Source organism: Epinephelus lanceolatus, chromosome 9 (assembly GCF_041903045.1).
Source record: "Epinephelus lanceolatus isolate andai-2023 chromosome 9, ASM4190304v1, whole genome shotgun sequence".
Taxonomy (NCBI): domain Eukaryota; kingdom Metazoa; phylum Chordata; class Actinopteri; order Perciformes; family Serranidae; genus Epinephelus; species Epinephelus lanceolatus.
In genome coordinates, this window is record NC_135742.1 from 37,821,409 (window position 1) to 37,832,219 (window position 10,811).

The following is a 10,811-nucleotide window of genomic DNA, read 5'->3' on the forward strand; positions in this document are numbered from 1 at the left end:
GCACCATAATTTTTAGTTTCTTTGTTGGCCTAGGCTAAATATTTGCTGCATGAATTGAAATGTATAATATCTTTTTGCATCCAGGAAGGCACATCCACGTATGCACATGCATGTGTACAGTCCCCCCCCCCCCCCCCAAAAGCCAAAAAATTAGGACTCCACTGAAAGCCATGCTGTAATTAATCCCTGCAAGCATTTGTTAAACTGTACAGGTGTGACTGAGTCTCCCAGCATGGTTATGGTGTACTAATCCTCTGGCTCCTGTGGGGAGCAGCCATTGTGAGGAAGGAAAGTGAATAGAGGAAGGAGGCGATTGACAGTACAACAGCAAATTTGAGAAAAAAACGGAAACAAATTAAAAGACAATAATCAGCAAAGAGGGATCAGAAGCAGCGCACGCTTGTCATATACATGTTATCATTGTGACAGGGAAATATGTTTAAGGAAATGGGTTGTTTGTTGTTGGAGTCCTGTGGCTACTGTCTGCAGAGGAGGTCTGCTTTTATGATGACATGGGAGTTTGAGTCAGTGTTTGGCAGAAAAAGCTCAGGCTGTACTCCTGTTATTCATGCTTTGTTTCCTCAAGGGAAAAGATGAAGTTTGAATCCCCAGGGATAAAGACTGTACTGCATGGGACCTAACTTCCAAGACGATGATAAATGCCAAGAAAAATAAACCCACTTTGTGCAACATGTAAAATTCCTGAAATGTGACTTATCATTAAATAAGAAATCTACAGTATATAAACTCTCTCTCTCTCTCTCTCTCTCTCTCTCTCTCTCTCTCTCTCTCTGTGTGCTTTCTTTCTAGGCTTTGGGTGGCATGCCTTATGCTGCATTCACATGGATTCAGGCAGATGGTAGCTACACGGCAACCCTGGTATCATATAGGTAGACAAGAGCAGGATGGTTCAATTAGGTGAGGGCAGCACTGAATATTGGCAATGGTTGAAGCCACAGTTTGTAGGAATTTCTCCCATCTAATGTTGAAATCATATATCACATTCAAACGGATAGCGCACTCTAGCGCCTAACTGTTTGTGTATTGCAACAACAGTAGCCGCTGTGTACCAAAAAGCTATGATAACATTGATGAAACCATGTCATCCGATATCATAGAGTATTCATTCAGGCTCCTACAAAGACACATGCGATATGAGTTGACAAACCCCCTCCTCACCATGCTGGCTGTGTTTACAACATAGGACTTTTACGGGAACTGCCCATTGGTTCGACATCCCAATGTTCCGACCATATTAAACTCATTGTTCCGAAGTCCGTTCCGAAATCATCATGACGCCCTGTGGTTAAGGTCTGGTTAGGTTTAGGCACAAAAACCACTTGGTTAGGGTCAGGAAAAGATCATGGTGTGGGTTAAAATGAAAAAGAAAGTGACAAACACATAAGCCGTGAGCCTGCTCCGCCTCAAGCCAGTCGCGGCGCACCATACGCCCGCCGTGAGCCATTCAGCACCGCGGACAGTCGGACTAATGGGATGTCAAACCAATGGGCTGTCGAACCAATGACATGGACCCACTTTTACGAGAATAAGTCAGATTATTGGTGGAGGTAATAATACACCGATGATGACATATTTATGAATGCAGACATTGATTTTTGCCAATAAACAATTTAAAATGCTACACAATGTCCCTTTAATGGTAGACGGCATTGCGAACAAAAGTTTAAATATTTGAACCTTTTGTCATTCTCCATGAAGGAATTTATATCCGTACATTATGTAGCCGCCTTACACAAGGTGAAAACATGGGCAATCTGGACAATTACTGGACATAACTTGAAATATGACATAAAATAATAAACATTAAATTATTTCATATATTTTATTCTGTTCTTTTTATACATCACCATCCCAGCATATCATCATGTGTGTTTTGTTTTGCTGTTCTGCCATTCCATTGAACTGTTTTTGTTTTGATTGATTGTTTTGTGCCATTCAGAAGGTGTTGTCCATCTGCGATCTACCGGCCCGAGTTTATATCAATGCAGCATTAAGTCAAATCTTCACTTAAAAACAGAGAAAGATTGTCTTGGACTATGTTCATACACATACAGCAGATTCAGAATACTTTCTCTTGCGGCCTATTTCCACCAGATGCGTGTCGGCTGCGTCTCCGCTCCGGCACGGCAGCGGAGCTGATAGGATTCAGTTCTAGTCAATGTGTGTGTTTCCACTGGCTGCGGCTGTGCTGCGTTCCACTCCGTCTCAACTGCGGCGCTCCGGAGCAACAGATACGCAGGACTTCTATTTTTGCCGGACGCCGGAGCACAACGCAGCAATTCAGCACAGCGCAGATCGTGCAGGGCAGGAAGTCGTGCACAGAAACAAAAAAAAACATCCGGTTAATTTTCAAAATAAAATACACAGTGTTCACCGCGGATCATATTTCCCTGCACTACACCTTGAAAACGTCATAATGGGCGGAGACAGGCCTGAAGTCAACAGGTCAGAGGTTTTCAGACATCATTTCACCCCGTTGACACCATGGACGAGGAGATGTTAATCATGGAGGTGCACCGAGATGTCTTCCTACTACTCCTCTGGTTTTGTGGTTCTGTTTATAGAAACTACATCTTGTTATATTGCGCGATTATGTGTGAATTCGCGAGATCTCGTGGGTCCTTGTGACTCCCGCTGTCTGGCGGAACTGCACCACTCCGCACAGCAAACGCAGCCGATGGGTGGTGACGGCGGAGCACACAGCAGATAACCAGCGCAGCTGTTCCGCAACGGACACGCATCCAGTGGAATTCTGGCGTAAGCCCTTGCTTTTAATTTCTAAATTGGAGAACATTCCTACTATACAAGCCCTAACTGGATCAATAACCTTAGGTTTGTCATGATCCTGGGTTTTTAATTTATATTCTGTCATTCTATGGGCTTTGTTTTGGGGTTTCCTGTTTTTGTTCCTTGTTTTATGTTATTCATTCATGTTTAATCTGCTTCCTGTTTTATTTTGTAATTCTAATTCATTCTTCCTGACCGCCAGATGGCAGTGCTTTAGCACTGGATATCTCCATCTCGCATATGTGCAGGTTGAGTCATAATACCAACAAAGTCACCTGTGACCATGCAATGACGTAGGGCATTCACCCAGGATAAAACCCCCACGTTGTCACGTAGTCTGCTTCTTCTATCTTCTCGCAACTGAAGAAGCTGATAGCAAGTCAATTTAGCTTGTTGCTTGTAGCCTCTGAACCAGATGGTTGGTGCTTTGATTTCTTCGTCCACCAAAGGCTGTAACAAGCTGTTTTCTTGAAAAAGGAGTACAGTTGGATGCACAGTGGTGCGGATCGTGCTGAACTAAATTACAGCTAAACAGGTAAGTCGAACGGCGGCCCGCTGGGCTCGTCTGGTTCATTGATGCATTATCCACTGTGTTGTTAGCTCTCTGCTCTCGGAGGAAAGCAACAGCGACAGTGAGTAAGTACACCATTGGGTGGAAGATTAAAAGGTAGCTATTTGTTAAGGAGATAGCTTTTGTGTTGAGAGTTAGGAGGCACACTACAACACAGCCCAGTCTAACTTAAGTTTGTAGGAGGGCGGCACGGTGTTTTCATGGTGGCAGACTAGCATTGTAAGTAACGCAAGGACAGTTGTGTCTTTTTTTCTCTCTTTATTAGTTTTACCTGTTGCATGACATGTTGGGCTCGCATGTCTGTAACTATGTATGGCTCCCCTCCACACAGAGGATGGCCATGGCCAATGCCCTGCCTGTCTGGGGGTTGAACATCTTAGGGCAGGTGTGTCTGACAACCCCTGTGTGAACTGTAGGTTTATGCCACTGTCAATATAGATGGCTAGACTTGCAGAGATAGAAAATGATACTTAACTGCTGTCTGCTAGCATGGCTAATCGGGCAGCATTGACGAGATGCAGCACGCCTCACATGGTCCTCCTTAAAAACTAAGAAAGGTGGACACTTTGGATCTTTAGGTTGGCACTCTTTCATCTGAATTTGCCCAGATTAAAGAGCTCCTACTCAGTCTTCAGCCTGATAATAGGGGGCCAGCTCCCAGTCGTGACTCCGCCACAACAGACTCAACTTGTCAAGAGGATGATATGCTATCTACTGCAGCATCCTGTAGTTTGTTTACAGATTAGGAGGAGGAAGCTTTTTCGCAAGGGTCCGATGCTGGGTCATTGCATGGATCTGAAGTTGGTCGTGCCACAGTGAAGCCAGCTATCAGGATGGCTTTAGCACACCTGGGGCTGGATGAAGCTCTGGTGGCAGCAGCTCCTTCAAGTGCTTTTTTCAGGCAGATGCCACAGCCCTCTGCCTTCTCAGATCCTCCTTCTAGACCTTATATTGAGGAGCTCCATAAGTGTTGGGCAGACCCTAAACTGTTTTCGCATCGCACCAATGATTGCAGGAACTTGGCTGCCATGCAGGAGGCAGATGACTATGGGTTAGACTGCATGGACCCAATTGAGCCTACTATTGCCTCTTTGATAGTTTCCCCAGATGAGGCTCTTAGACCTGATGCTTGCTGTCCTCGTACTCAGTGTCGACTGACAGATGATCTCCTTGCTAGGAGTTTTAATACAGCAGCATACATGGGACATTTTGGTAACTCCCTTTCTCACCTCATCCTGGCTTTGTCTCAGACCCTGCAGGAATCTGGTGCAGACCCTTCTGTGCAGACCCTTTGTAATGTGTCCCTTCAGACTTTTGCTTTCATGTCCAGGAAGCTTGGGAGGTTGATGTCAACAGTGACACTGGCTCACTGCCAGGTCTGGCTAGCACAGTCCCCCCTGTCGGAGGCGTGTTGTCGCACCCTCTGCACCCTCCCAGTGGTTCCAGGTCAGATCTTTGGGCCTGCCACTAAGCAGGCACTGGAGTACAGTGCACAGGCACATCAGGCAAGACAGAGGTTTGCTGGTCTGCAGCGGGGCCTGGGTCCTGTTTCAGGACACAGGGGTCCCTTGCCTTCTAGACAAAGCCACTTTCATCCAAATGCTCACCCAGGTGGACAGCCTAGAACGTCTTGCAACACTGGGCACTATGATCGGTGCCAACGTGCTTCTTCCCAGCCAACTTTCCAGGTGCTGAGAGGAAAAAAACAAAGTGTAGCCTGAATTACCACCTTTGGGTTGTAAGCCTCCGCACACCAGTCAAGTTGCAGTGTTGCAGTTACAGTTGAATCCGTCCTGCATGTCATGGCTGGGTGCATTAACTCCCAGGAGTTTCCACTGGTAGCCTGACAACCTCATGGTGAGTGTCCATAAAGTCACTCTGCCTGGTCAGCCAGATTTTTTTTCCAAGGATGGTGAGGGTATGAGCCACCCTACTCTCCCTCTCCTTGCCTACATTGGTTGGACTAATTCAGAGGAGTGGGATTGGTGAGGGTTAAGGTAAGAATATCATTGTTAGCTGATCAGAGCCAGAGTAAGAGAGAGTAGGGCTGGGCCATCCTAGGGGAAAAAAAAGACACGCCCATCCAAGATATATTCTGGCCTCCATTACATCATGTGATGTTTTTTCTCCTCAGTTCGTATACAGATTAAACAATAATTAGTGAGTTTTACAGGTGCTAGTAGGCAGCTTCTGTTCCCTCCTGGTTACAGTCTTCATGCTAAACTAGGCTATCCATCCCCTGACTCTGGCAGACAGATGAGAGTGGTATCAATCTTTTTATCCAACTCTCAGCAAGAGTGAGTGTATTTCTTAAAATGTCAAGCTGTTCTTACCTTTAGCAGTGTCTAACTGAAGTGGAGAGACAGCAAGGTCAAAACATGAAATCAAATGGGTTTTTGTTACCATTTAAACAGAACTGCAGGGGACATGCTTGGTAAGAAAGCTTAGTTTGATACAAACAGGATCAGTGCATGAGCCTATGCTTGGAGATATTTAGGCTATTAGAGACCTTCAGAGTTAACATTTTATATTTTTATTTGTTGGTACATGCAAATAATCAATCAAATTGATACCAAATAAGGAGCACTTGTTTGTCATGTTCAGTCTGCAGCCATACCAGGTTCAGATAAGATTTGCAATTCTCATCCTGATATGTTTTGATCTACATGGAGATTAGATAAAGAGCTGGACAGTACATATAATCACATTATCATTTGTCAGTCAAGAAGAACAATTTCTATACATATTTCAAGGTCATTATCCTGTTCTGTATTGGCTTCTGCAGTTGACTCTGAACAGTCAGTAGAAACCATTATCCAACCATTTCACAATCTGAAACAAATGCAGAGTCAAAGGTCAGAGATTTGTATGTGTAATGTGTCACCCTACTCTTTTTAATTGTTCCCAATGCTTTTTAACAATGGAAAATATACTGTATTCTAGCTGATGTAATGAATGGCTCTCTTATCTCCCTTCATTAAAAATGCAGACCATGTGTCATACTCGAATGTGCTCTGTGTTTAAATTGGTGAGATGTCATAATTACGCTACGCTACATGCAGGATTAATTGAAGCATTTCAGGGTTGCTTGATGGGAGGGAAAAAAATATTATGCATCTCTCGTTCTCGTTACTAGAATCAGGGTGCAATTTGTGTCAATCATTCATTCCCCATTGATTATGAGGCTCACTAGTAGATGAAGACAGTTGTAGGACTATGTCATGCTTGCTGAAATATACTTCTTCTTCTCCCAATGCAGCTGGTGCCTTTTCCATGTCGGTGTGTTCACTTTCCTCTCCAGTGAAGGGAAATTTTCCAGTGCTCTTTGATTCCAGAGGGTGCTTACCTCCCTAGCATATAATGACATGTATTTAATTCAGACTAATGGGATACATTGGTACATTTGGGGGTCAGTGGTGGTATGTCTTAGCTATCAGGGGAGAACAATCATCATGTGCCTGACAAGCTGGCCTTAACGCTGCCAGGTCAGTCAGCTACCTAACAGGCTCTCAGGGGGCAGTGAGAGCACCATGAAAAAATTAGGAGTGGCTCTGGTGTTGAGAAGTGGGGTGATTATAAGCTGAAGTGAGTGAATGTGCCAGTGCCTGACCCTCTTTATGTTTCATTTTTGTTACCCTTTTTAGCACATTCGGTGGAGGAGAAAAAAGAAGGTGATTTTAACAGGCCTCCAGATGATCCAGCAGATTTACTGCCTGACAGTCATTTTTCATACACCAAAATATTTTGGTAAAATATGCAGGAGTGAGGTTAAAGGCCAAGGCCTGATACTTTTTTTGTTACTGTTTCAAAATCTGCAAAGTTCTGGTGCTTCATTTAAAGCAGCAGTTAGTAACTTTCATAAAATAAAAAGTTTTCATCATGTTTGCTGAAACTGTCACTACATTGACACAGAACTAAATGAGACAGATAATCTGTGAAAAAACATTATATTCCTCTGCCTATTCTATTGTGTTGTAACACTTTAATTGGCCTGACTGCACATGAACAAAAAATAACCAATCAGAGCTGGGGAGTCCCTAACGCAGCTGTCAGTCATGTCAATCACAGCTTGAGGACCTTCTTTGACTCTGTGGTGGCATCAGCCATCTTCTATGGAGTGGCTTGCTGGGGCAGCAACATCTCGACAGCTAACAGGAAGAGACTCAACAGATAAAGAAGGCGGGCTCTGTCCTGGTATGCTCCCTTAACCCGGTGGAGGTGGTGGAGAAAGAAGAATGACAGCCAAGCTATCATCCTTTATGGCCAACAAGTCACACCCCATGCAGGACACTTTGACAGGACTGGGCAGATCCTTCAGTGACAGGCTGCTTCACCTTCACGGTGTTTGAGGGAGAGATACTGCAGGTCCTTTCTTCCTGCCGCTGTCAGACTATACAACCAACACTGCTCCAAGCAGACCACACATACTAAAAACATTGAAAATCAATCATCACTTGTGTAATATCTGTATATAGTATATACCAACTGAGAAATATCTACACATGATATGTGCAATAATGTAAATAACCTGTCTATGTATATGTCTTGCTTTTATTTTTTACTGCTCACAATCATCTCTCAGGTGCAATATCAGTATATGCTAAACTGTGCAGTATCTATACTATCCCATCAGTCAATAATGTGAAATCAGCCATTCAGTCTGTCTCTTTATTATATGTTGCTTCTTTTATATTGCTTTGTATTTCTATACTGTTGGCTTATTACTGTATATTGCTCTTTGCTTTGTATAGTTTACTTATTACAACAAGCTGTGTTTTTCTTTTAACCAGTACATACCTATATATTGCTTTGTGTTTCTCTCTGCTGATGCTTCCTGTTTGCACTATCCCTCTGCTGCTGTAATGTTGCAATTTTCCCCACTACGGACGAGTAAAGGATCATCCTGCCTGGCCTTCCCTTGCCTTATACTGTAAAACCAGACAGCGTTTTTCAAATTTGAATCAACATTCTGTCACTGCATTGTCTATATCTCACATCAGATGTTTTTTAACAACATATTTTAGTGTACTGCTTAGCTGTAAAATCAAAAAGTTGGTCCTGCTGGTGAGTGGTGCTTGGCACTTTGGCTAACTGTATCCAACGTGGCAGGCGGGTCACAAACTTTCTCAGGTAAGAGGAGGAGAGACATGATTTTTGTCAAAGAATATCTCTCTTATGTGCTTCTTTCAGGGTATAGTGACAGTTTCAACAAATATGACACAGTTATTTTCATAAAAGTTAACAATGTGGCTTAAACAGAAAATCACATTTAAATTTCATGGAAACATTTTCTAACTTAAGGGAATACTTCACCCCCAAAATTATTTTTTCAATCAGGAGAGACACATTTTTATGGTTAAAGAATATTTATTAACATGTGAATGAATGAATAAGAATGTGGAAAGTCTTTTGCGATTAGACCCCGTAGAGATGGTTTGGTTTAAGGAGGGTGATGAACCCATAGTCGAATAGAGAACCCCCCCGGGGTCTAGACGCTGGTGGTGGTAAAGGTGGTGAAGATGAGATGAGAGGAAGATGGAGAAGTGCCAATGATCTGGATGAGTAGAGGAATGAGTCTTTGAGAGCTTGTCCTGGACTCTGGATACGATGGCTAGAGGTGACCGGGCTGGAGGAGGGTGCGAAGATTCTGCCTAAAATGATGGCTGACAGCAGCAGAAGAGAGAGCAGATTTAAAATTTTGCAATGGCACCCTGATTGGCTGAGAGATTGTGGCAAAGTGTGATTGAATAACTAGAGGAGTGAACACCCATAGTCAGCTGATTAGAGGGAGTAGTGAGAGTGGGATGGAGAAATGTGAAAGGGTGAGCACAAGAAAGGTCTTCCTGATTGAACTTCCTCAACATTCCTCATGAATTGAAGGAATCAGGGTCCACATTTAACAACAGCAAAACTATACCAACATTTATTTACAGACTCTGACACAACTTGTGCAATCCAAGTCTTATTCATCCAGTAGGCTCAGTACTTCCTAAACACGTGCGTTTGTGCAAAAATGTTAAGATCTAAGACACGTTAGTACAAACAGTCTCTCGCGTGTGTTTGAGCCCTGCTGACATCAACCATACTTGCGTGCTCAGGGGGCACTACTCATAGGCCTAAGTATATTGTACCGCTTTAGTGAAATTTGCACGTTTCGGAAGTACTAAGCATACCACTGGACAAATGAGACTTGGATTATACTGCACAAGTTGTGTGAGTGTTTGTAAATGGATGTTTTGATATAGTTTTGTTGTTGTGAAACACAGTTCTCGTTCACTTCACTTCGTCGAGAATATTCGCCTTTTTTGATTCTGAGTAATTTATATACAAATGGTCTGTTTGTGGGTAAAGTATTTCTTTAAGCCTTGCGATAGCTGGCTATGCAGATGGTTCAGTGTGCAATATACAGAGATTTTTAAAAACCCATCTTCATGATTGATGCCCAAATGGAATAAAAGATTTTAATGGTTGTAATGGTTTTGCTCTGTGATAGTGTAGAGCTAGGTTTAAGATGATGTCTGAAAGGAAGCACTGGAATTATTATTACCATCTCTGCCTTATTTGCATTCAGGTACATGAAGTTACCTGACATCCAGCTCTTAAGAGGTGGAACATCCTATTAATGTTCTGTTATGTTGAAAATGTGTGAGGTTGGATTGTTTGCCATTTTACCAGGAGTGGGATGAAGGGTTGATATTAATTTGATTGAGCAGACACATCGTTCCAGGGTATATCAGCCTGCCGCAGGGGCTGGAAGTGTTGGAGGGGAGTTCGCCTCCACCTGAAGAGGAGTAGTTCACCTCCAGGTCACTCCACAGTTGTCTCATTTATGCAAGCACACTTAAAAATCCACACATAAAATGTTTTTCTAAATGGAGTCTTGCTTTGAAGAGAGGATAGGTAAGTTTCATTTTCTGTTCAGTTCCCCATCAGAGAGGGCTGTCTGTTTAGGAAGTACTGAGCATATGACTGGATAAATGACACTTTGATTACTCTGCATAAGTCATGCAAGAGTTTGTAAAGGATATTTTGATTGCAACCCCCATTCAGCAGGAGAATTTCTCAGGAATTTTGGATTCTTCGTTCACCAGTCCGGAGGCATGCGAGAAAGGCCCCTTTGATAGAACTTGGCTGAGTAACTGAAATAAAATGTAATGAGTAATTAGTAATGTACTGACCTTTTCAATGAATATAATGTAATGAACGATCAATATTGGTCGTAAATAAAGATAATATCAAGGGGCGAGAACATAGCAAATAAACAATAATTAGTAGTGGCCTAAGCACGAGTCCTTGGAGCATCCCAGATTTGACAGTGGAACTATTTCTTTATGGCATAGTATCATTACAGATATCACATTCTGTTTTGTCTGACAGATTGGAGAGTAAAGGCTGTCTCCTGAACGTCTGTGTTGAGTCCAGATTTATGGCA